A 25,167-nucleotide genomic window follows, 5' to 3' on the forward strand; every position below is an offset into this window, starting at 1 on the left:
ACTTCTTTGCCCAACCTGTCAAAGTTTTAAGGTTATCAGATAGGTGCAAGTTCCAAAGGTTAGCAGGGGAGGGAAGAAGACAGGCAGTGCTGCTAAGAAAGGTATTCAGGATTTTAGTGGACAGCCACTTGTGTCAGCAGTTGCTGGATTTGTTTGGATCACTGTTTTGCATGGATTGTCCTTACAGAATGTTTACCGTCTCAACCACTAAATCTTTATCCTATGTCCACTATGTCAGCTATTCTACAAGCTTTAAAAGAGGATAAGGAATAAAGAAAAGGTTAATGTCATTGATCCTTTAATATGGATTACTTAAAATGCAATTAATGGCTATTTCCACTGACTCTTCAGAGACAAGATTAGAATCCTGTAAATTATGCCAAATGATATGTTCTTCTTGTTCGAAGAATTGGTATAACAAGACTATGGATTTCTACGAAACAGTAAGCAGGAGCATAAGCATAAGCATCTTTGCTCCAACACTAAGTGGCTAGCTGGAACAACGGAGGATTCTCAAAGTTATAAAAAACCCAGTAAATGGACATGTTGAAAATTTGTTGACATACTTTGAGTATTTAGCGTGCACACTGAAGAAGAAATCGAAGTGTTCTCTCACACTGCAATACAGACATGGGGAAAAAAAGCAGCAGAAAAACTGGAGTCTCGGCTGGGCGAGGTGGCTCACACCTGTAATCCCAGCACTTCGGGAGGCCGAGGAGGGCAGATCACTTGAGATCAAGAGTTCGAGACCAACCTGGCCAATATGTGAAACCCCATCTCTATTAAAAATATAAAAATCAGCCAAGTGTGGTGGTACGCACCTATAGTCCTAGCTACTAGGAAGGATGAGACAGGAGGATGGCTGGAACCTGGGAGGCAGAGGTTGCAGTAAGCACCACTGCACTCCAGCCTGGGTGACAGAGTGAGACTCTGAAAAAAGAAAGAAAGAGAGAGAGAGAGAGAAAGAGAAAGAGAAGAAAGAGAAAGAGAAAGAGAAAGAGAAGGAGAAGGAGGAGAAAGAGAAAGAGAAAAGAAAAACTGGACTCTGTCCATTTTGTGTTTTGGCCCAAAGATAAAATAATTTCAACTAAACGTTTCCTGAAGTACCCATAAGCAGGCCTAATCATACTTGGAGCAAGAGTGCAAATGGAGGCTCTCTTTGTTCCCACCCATCCCAGTCCTGCTTCTGTGCTTCTGTGTGTAGAATCCCAGCTTGAAGGTCCAAGCTTTCCAAGCATTGTCTTCCATATCCCCCCAACTCCCAATACCTAGAGATTGCACGCCCCCACCCCCCAACCCAGCTACCTCCTAACTACCCCTCCAGCCTGTGGGTGTACACACTTGTAGCAGTCAGTCCTCTGAGACCCATTCAGGTCTTGGATATAGGCTCTGGCTCTAAGACAGGGAATCCCAGGGTCTCTAGTACCTGGATCAAGGTCTAGAAAATTGCTCCCCAAAGTGTGGTTTGGGAGACCAGCAGCACTGTTATCACCTGAGAGATTATTAGACATGAACCTCATGTTGAAATTTGATCCCCAATATGGGGGATTATTGGCCCCAATTATTCAGGCCTAAAGGAAGGTTTCTGGGTCACAGGGACAGATCTCTAGTGAATTGGCTAATGCTCTCCCTTGGGATGACTTTTCACTGTATTAGTTCCCTCAAGAGCTGGTTGTTAAAAAGAGCCTGGTGCCTTCCCCCCACCCTCTTGCTTGCCTTCTCACCATGTGATCTCTCTGCACATGGGAGCTCCCTGTTGCCTCCCACCATGAGTGGAAGCAGTCAAGGCCCTCACCTGAAACTGAGCAGATGCCAGCACCATGCTTCTTGTATAGCCTGCAGAACCGTGAGCCAAATAAATCTCTTTACTTTATAAATTACCCAGCCTCAGGTATTCCTTTGTAGCAACACAAAATGGACTAAAACATCATGTATGTGTTTCAAATGTATTCCTAGGCCCATCCATTCTGACGAATGAGCCTTCACAAACACACACAGTGTTATGAAGGGAACTTCTGGCATAATGGAGTGAGGAAGTTGACAAATACTCTCCCTAGATAGCCATCATACAACTGGACAAAACTGTCAAAAAATCATTTGATTGCTCTAGAAATTGACCAAAGGCACTCAAAAATCTGAACAGCATTTATTTATGACAACTATTGAACTCAGGGTCACAACAGTGAGTCCGTGGCAGTGATTTTGCCTGCATCTGCTTCCATCCCACAACCCCCATCCCCGGCTCTGTCATTAGGTAATTCACTCAACCAGGGCAGGACAGACTGTGAAAAACAGCAGCTTCACTGCACCTGCCAAAGGAGGCTCACTTGATTAGAGCATTCACAGTTAAAGTAAAAGTTTTTACTGGAAAGCAAACAAGAACACCAGCAGTTTAGATAGCCTGAGACTGCTGTCCTGTTTGGAGCAAACAAAAAACTAGTGGATCAATCAGAGATTTATCAGAGAGTTCCAGCAGGTAAACCAAACACAGAGGGCTAGAAAAAGTGCTTCACATATACTGAGTTGACCAGGGCTATACAAATGTGTAGAAGAGACCTCAGGGGCCTAAGCCACCTACATACCCATGGCCAATGGAATGTACACACACACACAGACACACACACACGACACAAGAGAGGACAGCTGAATGTAAGAGCTGGGAGAAGACTTGAAAATGACATAAAGTTTGAATGTACTCTCCAGCCACACACAAAACCATGAGCAGAGAGTGGAAGCCTTATTGGCTGGAGGTATTTGAGTCCAACTTTTGGTCAGTTATTGACTGACTACTGAACTATGCAGACACAGGGGCAGACCTTAAGAAACCAGGCTAATTTTTTTTAAAGTAAAAAAAGAAACTGAGTGGAGACATCAGCAGTTGCACATTGCAGGGAAGACATGCCACAGATTTACTACAAACAAGTTACTAAACAAACAATAGCAACAGCTACAAATTTCTCAGGGTAGAGAAAAGCAGAAACCACAGTTGCCACTACATATCTAAAATGTCAGTAGTCAATAATAACAACAAAAATTACGAGACAAGTAAAGAAAAAGAAAGTGTGACTCATACACGGTAGGAAAAAAAAACTATCAATAGAAAATGTCCCTGAGCAGTCCTAAACAGACTTAGCAGACAAAGACTTCTAATCAGCCATTATAAATATGTTCCGAAACTAAAGAAAACCATGTTTAAAAATTAAAGGAAAATCTGATGCCAATTTCTCAACTAATAGATAATCTCAAATTTTTTTAAAGAAAACAATTGAATGGGAAATTTTGGAGTTGAAAAGATCAATACCTGAAATGAAAATTTCTCTACAGGCACTCATAGCAAATTTGAGAAGGCAGAAGAAGAAATTAGTGAACTAGAAAACAGATCAACAGAAATTATCTAATTTGAAAAACACAGAGGAAAAAGTTTTAAGAAAAATAAGCAGTCTCAGAAACCCATGGGACAACATCAAGCACACCAAATAAGTACCATGGTAGTTCCAAAAGCAGAGGAGAGGGGGAGAAGAGTGGGTCGAAAAATACTTGACAAATAATAGTTGAAAATCTCCCAAATTTGATGAAGCATACTAATATACAGATCTAAGAAGTTCAACAAACACTAGTCAGGAACAGACACTGGGTCCTGGCTGAGGGTGAAGAGTGAGAGGAGGAAAAGGAAAAGGAAAATGGTTATTAGGCTTAACACCTGAGTGATGAAGCAATCGATACAACAAACCCCTGTGACACGACTTCACCTATATAATAAACCTGCACATGTACCCCTGAACTTAAACTAAAACTCTAGTAAGATAAACACAGAGATCTATATCTGGGCACATCAAAGTCAAACTGTTGAGAATAGAAAGGCACAGTAAATCTTAAAAGCAGCAAGATATTGGCCAGGGGCGGTGGCTTACGCCTGTAATCCCAGCACTTTGGGAGGCCGAGGCGGGTGGATCACGAGGGTAGGAGATCCAGACCATCCTGGCTAACAAGGTAAAACCCCGTTTCTACTGAAAATACAAAAAAAATTAGCCGGGCGTGTTGGCGGGCACCTGTAGTCCCAGCAACTCGGGAGGCTGAGGCAGCAGAATGGCGTGAGCCCGGGAGGCGGAGCTTGCAGTGAGCCGAGATGGCGCCGCTGCACTCCAGCCTGGGCGACAGAGTGAGACTCCGTCTCAAATAAATAAATAAATAAATAAAAAATAATTCGCTCACACACTTATACCACCCTTCCTCTCTCCCAACCTTCAATTGCAAAATGGATGGGCTACAGAGATTAAAAGATTCTTCAGAAGCAGACCAACCAGTTGCAAAGTGTGAGTTTTATAAAGATTCTGAATGAGATGTAATGTAAAACCAAGAAACAAACAAATGTGACATAAATGAGAGAATTTTGATATTGATTAGATATTCTAATATAGAAATAATTTATTTTTAATTTTGTTTATGATAATGATGTGTTTATGTTCCAAAGAGCTGTGGCCTTTAAGAGATACTATTTACAGATAAAGTGATATGCCTTCAGGAATTGGTTGTAGATTAATTCCTTGGGGATAGATTCCAGATTCTTTATGAATCTGCATTTATTGAAGCAAGGTCATGAATACAGGGGAGCTGATTTTCTATTCTCTCTGCTTTTGCATTTAAAAAATTTTTTCATAACAAAATTTTAGTAAAGATAGTATATTCAGTTCACTGTTCACATCACAATGCTTAAAAAATAAAACACTACAAATACTTTTTAAAAAGAAAGCAGCAAGAAAAAAATGACTACCTACAGTGAAATGACAATCCAAATAATTTATGACCTCTTATCAAAAATAAGGGGAGGCAACCCTTGCATACACTGTTGGTGGGAATGTAAATTAATACATCTGATATGTATAACAGTTTGGAGGTTCCTCACAAAGCTAAAAATAAAGCTACTAAAAGATCCACCAATCCCACTGCTGGGTATATACCCAAAAGAAAGGAAATCAGTATATTGAAGAGATATCCGCATTCCCATGTTTATTGCAGCACTGTTCACTATAGCCAAGACTTGAAGGCAACCTAAGTGTCCATCAACAGATGAATGGATAAAAAAAATGTTGTACTCATACACGATAGAGTACTATTCAACCATAAAAAAGGATGAGATCCTGTCATTTGCAACAACATGGATGGAACTGAAGGTCATTATGTTAAGTGAAATCAGCCAGGCGCAGAAAGGCAAACATCACATGTTTTCACTTATATGTGGGATCTAAAAAATCAAAACAATTGAACTCATGGACATAGAAAGTAGGAGGATGGTTACCAGAGGCTAGGAAGAGTGGGAAGTGGGGGAAATGGGTAGGGGAGAGGTGGAGATGGTTAATGGGTACAAAAAAAATAGGAAGAATGAATAAGACCTATTATTTGATAGCACAACAGAGTGAATATATTCAATAATAATTTTACTGCATATCTTAAAATAACTAAAAGAGTATAGATAGTTTGTAACACAAAGGATAAATGCTTGAGGGGACAGATGTTCCATTTTTCATGATAAGATGATTACACATTGCATGTCTGAATCAAAACATTTCATGTACCTCATAACTATACACACCTACTATGTAGCCGCAAAAATTAAAAATTTAAAAACAAAACAAAAAACAATGGAGGCCTGAAGGCCGTAGAATAAAATAATCAAACTACTGAAAGAAAGAAAAAAATCTGTCAATCAAGACTATATCACACTGTGATCCTTCGAAAACAAAGCACAAAAAAAACACATTTCCATGTAAACAAAGATTTTATAAAGCAATACTTAGAGCACTAAATGGAGTATTCATACATATGTAAATGTAATATAAATGACAATAATAGCATAAAAGAGTGGGGGAGGAAAAGGAGATGTATTGAAGTAAAGCTTTTATATTTTATTAGAATTAAGTTAGTATTATTCTGAAGTAAAGTAAAATAAGATGCACATTATAATGACTAGAGCAACCATTCAAAAATAGTTCAAGAAAAAAAGAATAAAAACAAATTACTGAAACCAACTCAAGGAGACATGGAAAATCTAAATAGGCCTATAAGAAGTAAAAAAAAAAAAAAAATTAATTAATTAAGAATTTAAAATATTCCCAAAAGAAAAATTCAGGCCCAGATGGCTTCACTGGTGAATTCTACTCTTCCACAAACTTTTTCAAAAAACAGAAAAGAGAACACTTCCCAACACAATCTATAAGGCCAGTTTTACTCTGGTAACAAAATCAGACCAAGGCATTATAAGACCAGAAAACTACATATCAACATCCCTAAGGAACAAAGAAGCAAATATCCTAAAATATTAATGATCTGAATTCGGCAGCACATAAAAAGCATTGTACAATATGACCAACTGGGATGTATTGCAGAAGTTTAACATCCAAAAATCAATTAATATACTACATTAATAAAATAAATGACAAAAATCACATTATAGTTTTAAAAGATGCAGAAAATGCATTTAACAGAATCCCTTTCATGATAAAAAAAAATCTCAACAAGCTAGAATAGAAGTAAATTTCTCAACTAAATAAATGACTTCTATTAAAAAATCTACAGTTAACATACCTAATATGAAAGGGTGAAAGCTTTCCCCCTAAGATTGGGAACAACGTAAGGATGTCCACTCTTACCACTTCTATTCAACACTGTATTGGAGCTTCTAGTTAGTACAATAAGGAACATAAAAATCAATGGCATCAAAATCAAAGGAAGAGTCAAAACTGTCTTTATTCAGAGATGACACAAATGTAGGAAATCCTGAGAAATCCATTTTTAAAGACTACTAGAATTAATAAACAAGTTTAGCAAGATACAGGATGTAAGGTCAATTTTCTTTCTATACATCACTAACAAATGATCTAAAATGATATGAAGGAAATAATTCCATCACAATAGCACCACAAAAAATAAAATACTTTAAAATAAATTTAACAAAAAAATGCAAGATTTTACATCAAAAATTCAAAGCATTGTTAAGAGAACATGAAGAAAATCTAAATAAATAGACATTAAATGTTATGAATTGGAAGATTTGATATTAAGGTGGCAATTCTTCCCAAGTTCATCTATTGATTTAATGTACTACCTACCAAAATCTTAGCACTTTTTTCCATGAAATTAACAAGTTGACCTTAAAATGTATATGGAAAACTCTTAAGAGAAAACATGTAAGTAAATTTTTGTGAAGTTGAGTGAGGAGATAAATTATTAGATACAACACCAAAAGCACAAGCAACAAAAGAAAAAACAATTACATTGAACTTAACAAAATGAAAAACTTTTTCCCTCAAAGGGCATATCGAGAAAGTAAAAAGACAACCCACAAAATAGGAGAAACATATTCACAAGCCATATATTTGATAAGGAACTTGTATCCAGAAAATATTTTTACAAAACAAACTCAATAATCAGAAGATAAATGACTCCATTCTAAAAACTGGCAAAACATTTAGACATTTCACCAAAGAAGATACACCAATAGCTATGAGAATATGCTCCACGTTATTAGCCATTAGGGGAGTGCAAGTAAAACTACCATGAAATACCACTCCATGGTCACTAGAATGGACATAATAAAAAAGACAGGCAAGCCGGGCATGGTGGCTTACACCTGTAATCTCAGCACTTTGGGAGGCTGAGGCAGGTGGATGACCTGAGGTCAGGAGTTTGAGACCAGCCTATCTCTACTAAAAATACAAAATTAGCTGGCTGTGGTGGTGCATGCCTGTAATCCCAGCTACTAGGGAGGCTGAGGCAGGAGAATCACTTGAACCCGGAGGCAGAGGTTGCAGTAAGCCGAGATTGCGCCATTGCACTCCAGCCTGGGTGACAGAGCAAGACTCCGTCTCAAAAAAAAAAAAAAAAAAAAAAGGACAGGCAATACTAAAGATTGGCAAGGATGTCAAGAAGCTGGAACCCTCATGCATTCCTGGTTGGGAAAGTAAAATGATACAGCCACTTTAAAAAATAGTTTGGTAATGTCTTAAATCAGAAATATAAATATACCATACAAGCCAGCAATTCCACTAGTAAGTACCTATCAAAGACAAATGAAAACATAGGGACACATAAGAACTTGTACGCTAATATTCATAGCAGCATTATTAATAATAGTCTCAAATTCGAAACAGTCCATATGTCCATCCACTGGTGAATACATAAACTCAATGTGGTATCTACATACCAGGGAATACCACTGATACATGTTACAACATGGAGAACCCTCAAAAACATTATGCTACCTCAAAGAAGCCAGACACAAAATATTCTATAGTATATGATTCCACTAATATGAAATGTCCAGAAAAGGCATATACCTTAATAAAGTTGTAAAATATATTTTACAACAAAATGTTGTCTATAGTACCATAATTCCATTTTTTAATTTGGGTTACATTTTTTTTTCATTAAATGAATTAAGCCGAGGACTTAAGGAACTGATCCAACAGAAAAAAAGTTTTCTACATTCATCAACCATACCCTTTATAATTTGTTACACCAATTAATTTACAGTAACCACTTCAGACACAAGAGCACAGCAGTCAACTTTTCCATTAGTTGGGTTTTACTCCTCTGTCAGCTTTCTTAGTAATGAATGGAGGCTCACTTACATTCAAAGATTTCACATTTCCAAAGACAGTCTAAAGGTAACTCTACTGATTGCTCTGCTAGGGAGTGGCTCCATTTTGAGCTTCCCTCAAACAAAGTATGAGCAGAAATGTTTAGTCACATGAAGCCCCCATTTTGCCAGCTGCACACTTCCAAAAATTTATTCACCCAAAGGTCAGAAGCGGTGAGTTCTGGAGTTCTTTATGGTGTCCTGGGAATGCCTTTCAAGTCTCTGGCTGCTCACAATATTTTTGTGTGTGCTGAACTGTTATCTAAAACTAAGTATTTCCTAATTTCAGCCTACTCTGAGAACCTTCAGCTTCTAAAGAGCTTGCTGTATAAAAAACACAACAGGCCTCTGTAATTCTACTTCAGGTGCGATCTGGACACCATGAAGCACTGCAAATTCTCTAAGGGGATGCCCGCTAATGTCAACTGGATGGTTATCTTGCAGGTTTGTTTTTCTTAAGCCCAAACTTAACTGTTACCATGGAAATAAAACACAAAAGGAGTTGTCCATCCTGGAAAATAAAAACCTTTAGAATTCTCATTCAAGGAGTTAATGTTAAATATGGGAGAAACTCTTCTGCATAATGTTTTTGTGAAAAATAAATTTTTTTCCTTGATAATATGCAAAAGTTATCTTACTATGTAACACTTGGACCCCCAACATATAAACAAAATTTTAAAACTAATAATGTACATATTTTAAAAAATTAGGGTCATTTGCTTTTTGCAATCCTATTGACTAAAACAGCCACAATATCAGATCGCTCAAAGAACTTTAGAAGCTTTTTTCAATTAGTCAAGGATGCAATTACATCACCTGAATGTGCTGTAGATTAGATTAGACTATCTACACTTTCCTAAATAGCATCTTCAGGACTCAGTTCTCTATACAACATTCCCCTTAGAAGTTTGGGTCATAACTATAACTCTCACCATGCAGAAGCTAAAAGTCCATTTCCTTGTTATTTATCATAGTAGGATGACACAGTAATGTGCAGGAATTACGACTGAGGGATAAGGGTCAAATTCCTTGGGTTAGAATCCTAGCTCTGCAACTTAGCAGCTATGTTATTTTAATCAGCTAAACTCCCTAAGCCTCAGTTTCCTCATCTATAAAATGAGTATAATAGCATAAAGCAGAGGTTGGAAAACTTTGACCATGGGCCAAATCTGGCCTGCCGCCAATTTTGAGAAGAGTTTTACATGGCCATGCCTGTTCATTTACATAGTGTCTATGAGAATTTTTGGAGACATCAAATAGCCTAAAATGCCTACATATTTGTACTATCTCACCCTTCATAGAAACAATTTGCTAGCTTCTCATATAAAGGGTTTTCGTGAAGATTAAATGCGATCATTCATTAAAGTGTTCCATATAGGTAAGCAACCAATAAATGGCAGGGATTATTGTTATTTATTAATAGTAATAAGTTATAAAAATCATTGTGATCTCATTTCCTAAAATTCAGAGAGACAACTTTACATATAATACCTCGGGAGCAGGCTGCCCATACAGTAATACCTTGGGATCAGTAGGCTCAGCCCCCTTTTTTTGATGAATTGGTCATGGAGGTGGCTGAGGTGGTATGATCACAGGATGTGATGTGCAGCTGTCAGTGCAGGGCAGAGAGCCCGGTGAGTCACAGACAGCAGCTGCCACGAGTCATCCATTCCAAGTAATTGATACTCTGCCATTCTGTGATGGAGGATCTCTTGGTCACAGGTGTATAACACATGCATATTCGTGATTGGCCCCACTCCTAACTGTGTAGAGGAGACCAAAGAGGGAGTGGGGAGGGCTGGAATTATGCTTAGACGATGACCAGAGCAGGTGCAGGTAGCCACAACACAGCCTATTTCCATTTTCCAGGCAGTAACTGGTTTCCCAAGATGTATTCTGTTGTCCAGAACAGGGAATAAGATGGGGTGGTCTAGTACATAACATTCTAAAATGTGAGTTTGATGTAAGAAAATATAGATTAACCATTCAAAGTAGTAAAATGTATTTAAAGCTGGTGATTTACCACAGAACTGGCATCACTGGTCCCATGTTAGTACATCTGCAAACAGACTTTGGTCAATCACCAAATATGACAGTGTTATCCACAAATCTTTCAAACTGTCCTTAGAACACCGTCTTTCAAGGCAAATATTTAAAAGATCTAAAGAGCTCATATTGAAACAGTGATATTCAAACTATCGCCTGTACTCTCTGCTCCTGTCTAGGGCCTTAAACATGTCAATCAATTTTCACCTCACTTCCTTGTGTGTTAAAAAGAAGCTGCGAGAATATGCATAATAAAAATAGCCATAATTCAAAATTGTTTCCTGCTGGATGTTGGTAGATTCTCATTAGTTGCTCCTGTCAGGATCATAAATAAATTTATGTCTGTAGCACGGAAAGAACATATTCACCAGGAGGAAACCTCAAATTGGCAAATGGTCTATGTATTAAAATGAGATCAGTGAATGACACAAACTCAGAATTATAAAGTTCTCAGTGTTCATCCCAAGAATCTTCCTACCAAATAATCTCGTTGCTATTACTTAAAACAATTAGACCTTTTTTTTTGTATGTCACAGTTCATTAAATGCCATACACATGACATTAGTAGGCAAGGTCATTTCCCTGGAGGAGCTCACCATCCAAGACAGACAAGGCTGCCGCTGGTGGGAATGAAGAACAGACATTCACACCTAATGGGCAGACATCATAAAGGACCAGCTGAAATGGTTTTAGAGTTCACAGTATATTCAAATTAATATTCAAGTTGAATCAAAGCTCTTGACAATTCTGTTTCTCCAAATAGACAGTGGTGCTGCCTGATTATAGCTAGCTGCAAAATTCTCCACAATGCCATTTTTTACCCTGCCCCACTGAAGGCTGAAGTTGTCTAACAGCTAGCTCATTCAAGGCTTTGCTTTCCTCAGCTTGAGTAAACATCAGCAACTGTAACATTTTTCATGTTGAAAGAAACCTTCTGACTACACAGCCTTGGCACCTGTAGAGACTTAAACAAAATATGTGCCCTTAAGTTACCAGGTGATGAAAATTTACACTTGATGGAGGCAGCAAAGTTGCAGCTGATTATAATCGAAAAAGGTAATCAACTAATTAAACTACCAACTTCAAACATTTGTCCAGGTAATAAAATTAATACCCTCTTCACCACTCCCAGCATCTCTGTGCCTTAATTCAAGGAATAACTTTCTAAATAGCCAATTACTATATATGTATTCCTTTGGTACACAAAGTATACAGATATAGATAGATAGATAGATACATACATACATACATAAATAGATACAGGTGTAGGTATAGATTCAGATATAGATATGGATGATGAGATAGAGAGAGAGAGAGGGATACAGTTGGCCTTCTGTATCCCTGAGTTTTGCAACTGTAGATTCAAACAATCACTGATGGAAAATATCCTTAAATAAATAAATAAATAAAACAATGCAACAATTTAAAATAATATAAATTTTAAAACAATATAGTGTAAGAACTATTTACATAGCATTTACATTGTAATCTAGAGATGATTTTAAGTATATGGAAGGATGTATGTAGGTTATATGCAAATACTACACCGTTTTATATCAGAGACTTGAATAGCCTCTGATTTTGATATCCTGGGGGTAAGGGGGTGGTCTGAGAACCAATCTTCCTTGGATACTGAGGGATGACTCTATAGACATAGCTATATGACACAGAGGTATGGGAAAGCTGTATTCTCTTTTTTCTTTTGGTAAGAAATAGGTTTAGAAACAGATGAACTATTATTGTATTCTGTATTAGTTTGCTGGGGCTGCTGTAACAAAGTACCACAAAATGGAGGCTTACACAACAGAAGTTTATTATTTCACAGTTCTGGAGACAGGAAGTCCAAGATCCAGGTGTCCGCAGGGTTGGTCCCTTCCAAGGGCTGTGAGAGAGAATCTGTTCCATGCATCTCTCCTGGCTTCTAGTGGTTTGCCGGCAACCTTTGGCCATTTTTGGTTTGTAGATCTCTGTCTTCATTTCCACAGGCCTTCTTCTACTCTGCCTATCTCCAAATTGCCTCTTTTTATAAGGACACTAATCATTTACGGATTGGGGCCTAACCTAATTATCTCACTTTAACTATAAAGACCCTGTCTGCAAATAAGGCCACATTCTCAGGCACTGGGGGTTGAGACTTCAACATATGAATTTTAAAGGACATAATTCAATCCATAACACATTCCCATTTCTAAAATTCTGTGTCAACAGAGTCCAGGTCAATAATGATTACAATTTTTAATCTCCATCTCTTCACTGAGGTGCAGAGGAACAGAATAAATGCAAAATACCTCAACTGTATATACAAACCTGCTCACAAGCCACACTGCATGTATCTCCTTTTATTTCAAACTTCTAAGTACATGCAGTTTGTAAACTAGATGAATTTAATATATTAAAATGGTTTCATGCTTTATTGGTTTATGGGGTTGCTAGTTAGTCATGCCTGACACACAATAAAATTATTGACTGTCCTTTTCAAAAATATGAATGGATTATGGCTTGAAATAAAATACAATTAGATTTATGGACATTGACTGCAACTGAAAAATAAAAAGTTCCTTCTCAGAAGGAACACTGCCGACAGCTTTGCTGACTCTTATTTTATCATATTGACTCAACATGACTTTAACATATATATTATCATTTTTTGGAAAGTAAGGTTATAATTTGTGTTTTGAGAACAGTCCTATCCTGCAGCATCAATAAGGGTATCAATCTCCAGGCTGCAGTGCAAGACCACTTCATTTATTCAAAATCAAGTAGCCACATGTATTGTTAAGAATATATGATACATACGTATGCCTCAAGCATGTTTTTGGTGCAAAAAATGTCAAGTGCATTCTACCTAATAACATAGATTTACGTCATCTTTCTCTCTTAGCACTTTCATTTTATCATCATTTGTTATAGTCACATAACCCTGTGATGTAGGGTTGGGTGGTGACAAAGATTTTGTGTTTTATCTCTATTTTCTAAATAAAGAAAAGTTACTTAAGTAACTTTTCCAAAGCCATGCAGTGTATGAGGTTTCTTAATCTATGTGTAGTAGCCTAGTTCTTCTCAAATTTTAATTAATCAAAGATGTTACATAACTTTTTATTCTAGGTGCCTCTAATATGGCACCACTGCCCTGAATCCAACCCCTATAACCCACTAACTAGTTACGAAAGGCCATGCTGTAGTTCAACTCACATCTTAAGGGAGAAAGTTCCATTTTTAAAGCTACAGCATGAGAGCTTCTGATCTGTTTCACATACCAGTCTCTTCATTTTTCATTTCAGTTCTGTGTGCCTCACTTCTGATTTCTTCAAATTCAGAGGGTAGAAAGCAATCTCAGAAAGTGCTTAACTCAGTCAGTGTGCAGCCACCTAGAGACCTCCGGAGGAAAACGACAAGCACCAGCTTCAGACAGTGAAGGGAAAGGAAAGCCACGTGCAAATCCGGAATCATCTGCCATTAGCAAAGGTAGAAAATTATAGAGGAACTCTTTGGGGTCACAAGGATGTCATTTAGACCTCCGCAGCAGCAATTTTTTAAATAGTACCCTTCTGGATTCAATGATTTCACCTGCTTGCTCAAGTGCCTAATTTAGAACCAGCAAGCAGATTACAATCTACAGAGTCCAGGCATGAAATTATAAATGTTTGGTTTCTCATGGTCTAGATCTATCTATGTCTTCAAACCAGGGCTGAGAACAAAACCCCCCAATTTTCCCCAACAAAGATCCACCTGACATTCTGACATTTTGCAATATTCATGTATTCAGTCATTCATTCTTGCACACACTCATTTATCAAATTTGGGGTCTCTCAGATACATACCACCATGCATAATGTGAAGAGCAGCTCAGGCTCCTCGCAGAACAGAGCAAGGATGGTTTCCGAAGTTAGGAGACATGGAGAAAGCTGACTAAGATAAGCAAGGGCGGCCCCCAATGCCTGGATGACTATTTAGTTATCTGCTTTCCTTTATCGTGCAGACTCAGCCCCTCAATGTTATTTAGAGCAAATATCAAATATTTTTATACAATCGTATGTTCTCTCTGCATTTACAACCTATATCTTTTTTTTTTTTTTTTTTGAGATGGAGTCTCGCTGTGTTGCCCAGGCTGTAGTGCAAGTGCATGATCACAGCTCACTGCAACCTTCGCCTCCTGGGTTGAGGTGATTCTCCTGCCTCAGCCTCCTGAGTAGCTGGGATTACAGACGCCCACCACCACACCTGGCTCATTTTTGCATTTTTTTAGTAGAGATGGGGTTTCACCATGTTGGCCAGGCTGGCCTCAAATTCCCGACCTCAAGTGATCTGCCCGCCTAGGCCTCCCAAAGTGCTGGGATTACAAGCGTGAGCCACCACACCCAGACCCACCTGTCTACCTCTTTACTGATTTTTATTCAGCCTTATTTGCTTAGGTTTCACTTGGTATTTATTTGCTCTTTCAACAGAGTATCTACTTAGATATTTCTGAAAAATTTTTCATGAATTGAACCTTGATACATTACAGGAGCTCACTCATCATATAATCCTTATGCAAAGTGAAGAATCCTGTTTGATGTGAAGTCACCCCATGTGGGTTTGCCAAGTTCACATTTTCTTTCTTTTTTTTTTTTTTTTTTAGACAGCGTCTCGCTCTATTGCCCAGGCTGGAGTGCAGTGGCACAATCTTGGCTCACTGAAACCTCTGCCTCCTGGGTTCCAGTGATTCTCCTGCCTCAGCCTCCCGAGTAGCTGGGATTACAGGCACGCACCACCATGGCCGGCTAATTTTTGTTTTTGTATTTTTAGTAGAGAGGGGGTTTTACCATGCTGGCCAGGGCGCTCTTGAACTCCTGATCTCATGATCCGCCTACTCTGTCCTCCCAAAGTGCTGGAACTACAGGTGTGAGCCACTGCGCCCGACCAAGTTCACATTTTCATATGCTAACTTTCTCAAGCTAGGGCCACCTGTACATAAAGGAACAAAACAGCTGGAAAATAGAGTGGATTTGGCTAGGAATTTAAGCATGTTACACTGAAATAACTTTAGCTTTCAATTCTTAGTAAATTCTTCTCAATACATTTCTTTTAAATGTAAATGTCTTATCATATTTCATTTTTGTAAGGTGACTTATGAGTTATTTCTATTTTATGATGTCAAGTTACTTCAATGACCCAAAGTACTACAGTAAAATATCCCTAGACTATTTCGTATTGAGTGCTATGAAGTGGAGACTATTCTCCATTAGCCAGGCAATAGCCATAAAAACTTTTATTCTTTTCCCTTTCTCTTTCTTTCAAATTTTAAGCTATTACCTTTAGAGGTAATGAGTCTGATCATAAACTCACTCCCTCTCTGCTGTTTAATGAATCCCCTCATGGTTTTAGGACAGCAGTGAACCCTTGACATCTATTTACCTTCCATTATAATTTCACATCACAGTAACTGTTACTAGAAACATATACATAACCATGGAGTTTTTTAAACCCCAGCACATCTATTAAAATGAAATTTACCTTAAAATTCATGAAACACACAAGGTATATATCATGATTCATGTAAAACACAACATGTCGTGTAAGTTAATATAATCATTCTGAAGTAAATTAGATGTTGTTCACATTAGAGTATTTATTATGTTGGAATTTCCATGTTACTAACTGTTCAAACATTGCCATGTCAATGTTATTTCCCTAAAAGTAGAAATATTCATTTGAATGTACTAAATATACATTTACAAAAATGGCTTTTAGCCATCATGCTACTAACATCAGAAGAAAAGACTATGTCGAGTCATTTAAGTAGTCAAAGATGTGAAAGCAAAATTTGGTGATGTTTCAACTTTCAATTTTTCAGTTTTCAAATACTACAATTTTTCCATTTCCAATCGTAGTTTTACAGAATACCAGGAAGAATTTCAAGTTACCCAAAACTGCTTTTTATTTCACTTATTATAATACATTCTAGTACCCTCTACCTCCTAGTAGCTGCTTTTATTATTCTAGTGATGCACACACTAGAAAACGTTTCCTACTGAAATGTTTTGAATCAGATGCTGCCTACCAAAATGAATGGAAAACCATGTGCCATATGAAAAACTTCGAGAGTAAATATAAGAGTGATGGACTCCCACTGGGAGCAGAAAGCCAAAATCACACTTCATAAATATACTTATCTGGGAAGAAAAAACACTTGTTAGACAATATTTAGGACAGATGTATCTTGTTGCACATCAAAACAATCTGTGGACAACACCACAACACTGCGATGCAATTTTACAAGGGAAGCTGGTTGGGCATTTCTGTATTTATTCAACTAGATAATAGAGGGGAAAGCCGCAGAACAGTCAGAAGAATATTTGCAATGCAATTAGGGGGAACAAGTGCATCTGAGTGAGCGCCAGACACAGGGGCCTCCCCTTAATTCACACAGTCCAATGTCTTAATGCAGCGTACAGCAGCAAACTGAACTTCCTACAGTTTTAAAACTTTTGTCAGTTAACTAGATGTTTACCAAGTGCCTCGCTTGGGCACTCAACATTTCGGGTGTGCCATCCAGCTCTATGTAGGTTGTTCCAACACCATCTGTCACTTAAGCTTCCACAGATTCACAAATCTCAATTCGAACTAATCTACTCGGCACTCAAACTGAAGCCATAATTCAAATTTCAACATGAAGCTTGAATTCCTTTTCAGTGTTCTTCAACTTTGACCCAGCTCCCCCCTCCCTTCACTGAAAAGGGCCAAGACAACAGCCCAGCAAGTGGGGCAGGCAAAACAGGCCTCCTTTGTTCACTTTTGTCCTTTCAGCTCTCTATTGAGGTAAGGGACTGAAAAGGCACACCAGGTTTTGGAAGGCAGCAGCGGACTCGCTCGCAAGCCATCCTTCCTCAAAGAACCAAAAAACTCCAGGACAAAACTCTTTGGACAGGCCACTCTTACCTTAAGGCATAATTAACGGGAGATTAGTACTTCCCCTTTCCCTTGAGAGAGAATCTGTTAGTGGTGTTGAATATGAGTCTGTAAATGTTCATCAAAAATGCATGCCATAAATCATGCCATTCAAATGCCAAGGACATCAAAAAGTGGCATGAAATTAGCTTTAAAGTTGAAATTTGGAGAAAAGATCACTACATGCTGAATACTCATACTGAATTTTTTGAATGCTCTCAGCCCACTTGAGAAAGATAAATCAAATTCATTGCATATTACCCAGTGGAAGACCTCCTACAGGATTCCCTCAGATTGCCCTAGAAATAGATTTTTTTTTTTCTGGTTACAGTGGGTTTTGAACCAACACACTATGCACATAATAAAATTTAAACATATATATATTCAACATATATATATTCAAAATACAGTTTCCAGCCCTTCCTACCATTATTTAATGAGAAGAATTTCAAAAGGATCATTTTTGCCTGACAGTACCTGTCATTTTCATTCTCATGTGAATTAAACCATGTTTTAGTCCAGGGCAATATGGAAGAAATTCGGAGAGCACATAATACAAGTAAGATTCATCATTCCTGTGTTCAAACTGAATATGCCATTAGGACAGTATGTGCAGTACAGGAGCATTAGTGGTTATAATTTGTTCCCTTTACCACTGGCTTTTTTTTTTTTTATCTTCACTAGCTTCTTAGTCACTTGAGGGAAACCCTCCATCAGACTGTTAAAAATTACCTTTTTCTAATTTGAAATTCCAATCTTGTAGGCCAGTAAAATAGGTCAATTAAGTTGACACCACATCTTTTTTATTAGCTCAGCTAAGCAATTATAATTGGATGGTGAAGGTTTATGCTGTCATCTTTGAAGATTCAATGGTAGGGAGAAATGCCCAATGTGGAACTATAATTTACAATACCAGTACATCCCTAAACATTCAGCATAAGAATATTTCTTTCTATTTTCAGATATGAGGTAAATTTGCTCTTGTTCTAGATTAAAATAATAATGCCATTTTTTGGCAGTAAAAAAAAAAGCATATTTATTTAACTTATCCTCATAGCAAAATCACTTAGCACAAGTGTATTACAGACATAGGTACTTTAATTAAACATTTTAGAAAAATAACATGAATGTACGCCACCAATGCTGGCTTATCCTGGACTTGGACTACAACACATATGCTCCACAACATCAATTTCTTGCTTTGCACAAAGTATGTAATCAATTAATACTTGTTGAAAACCATATACCACCATATTAATAAATGTTAAACCAATAAATTAGAAATGCTGTGAATGACTTGTTCAGAATATACAGATATTAATTTACAGCTTTAAAAGATAACAGTGGCTGGGCGTGGTGACTCACGCTTGTAATCTCAGCACTTTGGGAGGCCAAGGTGGATGTATCACCTGAGGTCAGGAGTTGAAGACCAGCCTGGCCAACCTGGTAAAACCCTGTCTCTACTAAAAATACAAAAATCAGCTGGACATGGTGGCGGGTGCCTGTAATCCCAGGTAATCAGGAGGCTGAGGCAGGACAATCACTTGAACCAGGGAGGCAGAGGTTGCAGTGAGCCGAGACTGCACCACTGCACTCCAGCCCAAGTGACAGGGCGAGACTCCGTCTCCAAAAAAAAAAAAAAAAGAAAGAAAAAAAAGTAACAGTGATTGCACTTCACACCTGTTAGGATGGCTATTATCAAGAAAACAGAAAATAACAAGTGTTGGAGAAAACGTGGACAAACTGGAACCCTTGCGCATTGTTGGCAGAAATGTAAAATGGTACAGCTACTATGGAAAAGAGTATAACGATGTCTCAAAAAAAAACAGACCTACCATATGATCTAGCAGTCTCATTTCTGGGTATATACCCCAGAGAATTGAAAGCAGTGACTCAGATATTTGTACATCCATGTTCATGGCAGCATCATTTGCAATAGCCAAAAGGTGAAAGTAACCCAAGTATATATGACATATGAATGGATAAACAAAACGTGGTATATACATACAATGAAATATTATTCAGCATTACAAAGGAAGGAAATTCTGACATATGGATCAACCTTGAAGGCACTATGGTAAGCAAAATAAACCAGTTACAGAAAGACAAATAAATACTGTATGATTCCACTCATATGAGGTACTTAGGGTCATCAAATTCATAGACTGGAAGTAGGATGTTTGTTGCCAGGGGCTGGGGGCTGAGGGGTTATGAACTATTGTTTAATGTGTACAGAGTTACAATTTGGGAAGGCAAAAAATGTTCTGGAGAGGTATAGAGGTGACAGCTGCACACAATGTGAATGTACTTAATGCCACTGAAGTATACACTTAGAAATAGTTTAATGGCATATCTTATGTCATATATATTTTACAATAAAAAGCAAAAACATATTTTAAATAAACACATTGCATTTGCTGCCCCATTTAAAGACAACCTGATAATGAAGGATTTACAGTTGCTGAAGCTGAAGGCTGAGCCATTCCCCTATTTCCTTCCTCAGGTAGCCTTCAATTTTAAGAGAAAAAATAAAAATTTGTCAATTCATTTTGGTACATCTTCCTATTCTTAGAAACTTCAGTCAAACTCATAGAAGCAGAGAGTAGTAGAACGGTGATTGCTAGTGGGTAGGGGAATTGGGGAGATGAGATGTTCTCACCACACATACACAAATTAACTGTGTGAGGTGATAGATGTGTTTATTAGTTTGATTGTGGTAATCATTTCACAATGTATACATATATCAAAATATCATGGTGTACATATTAAATGTATACAACTTTTACTTGTCAATTATATCTCATTAATGCTGTAGGGGGGGAAGAAACTTCAGCCTTTGATCCCAATAGAGGCTGTTTTAAACAGAAGGAGCTTTTCATTTGCCAAGGCAGTAAAATGTTTAAATAAAATAAGTCACTGGATTTCTGCCCTTAGCATCCAGTTCTCTCCTCTGTCCTCACCTGCCAGGAAGGTTCCTGGAAGGGATGCTTCAGGTAGGGAAGCATAAAATTTTAAGGGAAAAGAATATCTAAATGTATTTAGTAATTTTCAAATACTTCCTCTTCATCAATCATCGCAACAGCTGAAGACTGATGTAAAGCAGTCTTTTGATTCAAATGCACAAAACTTCCTAAAGAATATGTTAGAAGCTCTACCTTCCAGTTAAATTTGCTATGGGTTACCGAGCTTCTCAGATGGTAGGTACTCTTTGAAAATGAGGATGAGATTCCAATAGCTGCTGATCTATGGTGAGAATATAAGGAAAAAGCCTCAGTGCCTCAGTGGTTACCCTTTGGGGTAAGTAATGACTGGAAGGGGCCACAAGAGGGCTTTCTCAGATGTGCATTACACTGTTCCTTGATCTGAGTGCTAGTTAAGTCAATGTGTTCAGTTTGTGCAAGTTCATCGGCTATGCATTTGTGATATGTGAAAAAAACTCTGTGTGATGAAGTATGTAGCTAGATGATACAATTAGAATTAATCTTCCCAAGGACAGATATTCTGTTTGGTCACCACTGTATCCCCACTGCCTGGAACACAGTAAATATTTATTAAAGAATGAAGGAATGAATGAATGAAATCTTTTTAACGGAAAGGCTTCCTGTGGAGTTCCATTCAACAGCTCCTATGTACATACACAATATAATATCTGTAGAGTCTATTTATATTCAATCTGTTACACAGGGAAAATTACACCTGCATGAAAGCATTATTTGAAATGATTCTTGAAATTTTCTACAGCCCAGGTGTATACATTCTCAGGACCCCCTCACACTTCTGAAGCACTTACACCTAGCGATTATTGCCATCATTGTTGTATTGGCCTCACAGGAAGTACTATTTCCAAAGATGCTTTGCTTTCTATTCACTGTTACCGTAGCATTAACAAAAATGATGTGGTGTAAGGGCAATGGCCTTCAGTCCAAAGACCTCATCACTACCCTGCATTACGAGGCTGAGCCCTACTGCAGTTGTTTTGAAACTCGAAGGATTAGTTAGATACAATGTTGCCTGAGTCCTCTAATAGCTCTAAAATTCCTGGATTATGTAAAATGTTTAGCAACTTTCCTGTAAAAAGTAAAAAGAAGGCTGAAACAAGACTATGAGTCAGTAGGATTATGAATGCAAAATAAATCAATTTTTCCAATTGATCAGTTAATTATAATTCTAAAAGCTATTCCAGAAATAGCTGATTCCACTTTGCTTCAAATTTTCCTTTTCTACTAGTTAACATGGAGCATCTTCATAAATGCCCCCACGTTTCTATATATTTAGGAAATAGAATGATTACCTAAAATTGGATGGTAGGGTCCTATTCAAACTCAACATCCAATTTGAGGAGTAACTCATTTGCAGTCAAAACCGTGTACAAAGGACATTCAGGGCTGGGGACCTTGTCTTTAAAGAAAAAAAAGTTTTATGAAACTTTATGATGTGCCAGGAACATCTATGTAATCACAGAGGCCCTGGTTACTAAGAACAGTTCAGTGACTGTAATGGGTTGGATTGTGGGTTAACAGCCACAAACTTAAAAGCTAACAGGAATAAAAGAATATGTAAAGGAGTTACATGGGAATAAAAGGCTATTCCACAATACAGTTCTCTAAATTACAATATTGCCGGCTACTGTGAGTTCTGCAGAGCTCAGAATTAAATGGGCTTGTAATTTATCTCCCTGGTTTTGAACACTCAGTGGTTTAGGTTTCCCCTAAACTGATAAGCCTCCAAAAGGCCACAGTCCCAGTCTTGGATTGTAAAGCATAAGGACAAAAACAATCCCACTCCCCTACTTCCTAGCTGTGTGGCCTTGGGAAAGTTACTTGGTTTCTCTAAGCCTTCATTTCCCAATTTTTAAAATGGGGTTGCTGTGAGAATTAAATGAGATGATACATGTAACATGCGCAGCGCCCAGCACATCTAAAGCTCTCAAAACCGGTTGGCTATCGTTACCATTAAAGCAGCAAGTATCAGTTGCCTAACTCCATTTCAGTACTTCAGCAAGTACCGCCATTATTACAATATTTTAACAGCAGGGCATGGTTAGCACAATGCAGTCCCATAAAGCAGCCCAGCCTCCGAGGTTTGTATTCAGAGGTTACTGTGTTCCTTTCCAGGACCACCCCAGGGGGAGCTCCTGGTGCACAACCAATGCTTCCTGCCTCATTACACTTGGCTCCATCTCCTCCTGCAAAAGCCTGGGGCGAGGAAGAGCCCAGTCTCTTAGACCCGCACTTCTGAGCGTTAACCATCTGGGACTCGGAAAGGAAAAGAAAGCTTTCTTCTCAGGACAGTTCTGCGCCGGTGGTAGCCAAGGGCTGGAGCCCCTGATGCGAAGAAAAGGGAAGGAGAGAGGCGGGGTGCGAAAGAAACGCCACCGCTCGGCGCCCTCCCTAGGTGCCCGCGGCGCAGGGGCCACCCTCCAGCGTACGGGGGACGAAGATGTGGCCGCGGGCGCGGGCGGGAGGGGAGGCGATCCGGGGAAGGAAGCGGCCTGTTCGCCAGCCCCGGGGCCCGGGGAGCCCTCCAGCAGCGCTTGCGGCCCTGAGGACACCGCTTTGGGAGAAACGACGACTCCCTTGCTCACCCTACTGCGACACCCCGTCCCCCTCCGCACTCTAGCAGATGCGGGCCGGGAGTAGCTGAGCTGGCCAACCGCCTGGGACCAGGATGCGGCAGCGCCCACCCGCGCGGCGTGGAGGGGGCCGGGGGCGGCGCTCGGCGCAGATGGCGCTCGCTGCGAGATGGATGCTCCAGGGCGGGTAATCACTCCTGGCTCAACACAGCATCCCGGGCGGAGCGGATGCCAGATCCCACCGCTAAGAGCCTGGGCTGGGAAAGCAATCTTTCCAGGCAGCCCCCAGCCCGGTGCGCCGGCCCCGACAAGTCCCAGCCCTCGGAGGCAGGGCGGGGCGCAGGGACTCCCAGGACCCGCACCTGTAAGGCCGACAAAGCCCCCGCAAGCGCCCCACCCCTCTGTCCTCCGTGTCTCTCTCGTTCCGCCTCGATTCCCCGAGCCCTCTCCAGGCAGCGAGAGTGGAGAAGCGAAGTCGGCCTCGCCCCCTGAACTCCGTGGTCAGCACAGGTGTACGCACTTCCGAACAAAGCCCACGCCCAGACGTGTCCGCAGGGGCCCGAACAGGCACACGCCCGTGCGCTCCCGGCTCGGCCCCCGCGCTCCTCGCCCCGCCGGCACTGTGGCGTGACGCCCCGCGCCTCCGTGTCCAAGCCCGGGAAGCCGCCGTGCCGGGCCCGCAGGCTCTCCATGCCCAACTGCCCACGAGCAAGAGCTCTGGGCAGGGCTTCCCGGAAAGCGTGGGGTGCGGGCGCGGAGCAGAAGTTGGCCACAGACCGGAGGGGGTGGTGGGTGCCGGCACTGCTGGATTTCAGCTGTGCCTTCACCCAAGCGCAGGTCCCCCTGCTCCCTCTCGGCGCCCGCGGCAGTGTCGGGGGCCTGCAGGGGAGAAGGGAGTTGGAGATCTGCTTTGCCCCTCCTGCAGCGCTGCCAGCCCGGTGAGCGCTCGGCTGAACCCCGCGGCGGTGTCCCAGTGACAACGCAGCAGCCTCTCGCGTCCTCCTCCGCTCCAGCCGTCACCCCCGAGCAGGACCCAGTGTCACTGCCAGACGCGCAAGGAGCTACTTACGTTCTCGCGCCGCGCCCTCCGCTCAGCTCTGGCGCGACTGCCCAGGACCCTGGACCGCCGGTGTCCTCCGTTCTCGACGAAGCTATCCCCTCTGGCTGCTCCAGCCAGGCGGCCCCTGCGCCGTCCCCCGCGCCCGCGCTTCTGAGGCTCGGACTGCGGCGCGCGTCCGCCAGCGACCCTGGCGAAGCGAGGCTGGCCCCGCGCCGGCGCGCGCCCCCGCCGCTCCCGCCCTCTCCGCTCCCCCTCCCCGCGCCGTGCTCTTGCCCCTCCCGGCTCTCCTTAGCGTCCTCCCGTCCCCCTCCCCCGCACTCCCAGCGGGCGTCCTCCGCCTCCTCCCCTCCTGGCCAACCCCCTCTTGCCCTGCTGCTGCGACGGCAGCGAATGGGCTCCAGCCGCCGGCGCCTCGAGGGACTGGGTGGCCCCTCACCTGAGCGGCCGCACCACCGCCAACCTCCGTCAGCCTGCGAGCGCGTGTGGCGGCGGGGGTGGGGGTGCGGGGACGGAGGGCGGGAGTGTTTCGGGGCTAGGATGGCTGGGATTTAGCTACAAAAGATGTTCCAGAAAATGGGTAGTTTTTGAATGCCACTCTCATGGGTTTAGCTTTCTGTGGGAGGTCTGTGGTCTTCTAGTTTTTTCTTTTTTAAAAAGCACTTTCTTCGAAATTCATCAGTTGGGGTGGTTGAGATTGGGTGAGTGGTTTTGGGGGTTTTGTTTTGTTTTTGCAACCGTTCTTTCCAAACACTCCCCGCCGCCCCCCACCACCCCAGAAAAAAGAGCTTTTAGCATAAGGCGGATGCTATCTATCCGCGGTAGAAACTGGGTCTTCTGGTCCCAAGGAATAGGGTTAGTTTGGATTTGCTTATTTACAAATGTGGGAGTATTATGGAGATTTTTTTTTTTTTGGCAATGTAAATCGAG

At 40.6% G+C, this 25,167-nt stretch overlaps 1 protein-coding gene across 40 annotated transcripts in view; it reads right to left on the minus strand.

The window, feature by feature from the left end:
- NRCAM (neuronal cell adhesion molecule) overlaps positions 1-24,729 on the minus strand; it is a 312,039-nt gene extending 287,310 nt beyond the window's left edge. For 13 of the 40 annotated variants that reach the window (XM_055392656.2, XM_055392651.2, XM_055392646.2 and 10 more), the window contains exon 1: positions 24,250-24,462. The gene's annotated coding sequence lies outside the window, so the exon portion shown is untranslated. Of the gene's footprint in view, positions 1-24,249; positions 24,466-24,676 lie in introns of those variants that run through there. The other 27 variants (XM_031012916.3, XM_031012910.3, XM_019031514.4 and 24 more) reach the window with 7 other exon arrangements.
- Between the last annotated feature and the right edge of the window lie 438 nt (positions 24,730-25,167).

The sequence above is a fragment of the Gorilla gorilla genome, chromosome 6, assembly GCF_029281585.2.
Source record: "Gorilla gorilla gorilla isolate KB3781 chromosome 6, NHGRI_mGorGor1-v2.1_pri, whole genome shotgun sequence".
Lineage (NCBI taxonomy): Eukaryota > Metazoa > Chordata > Mammalia > Primates > Hominidae > Gorilla > Gorilla gorilla.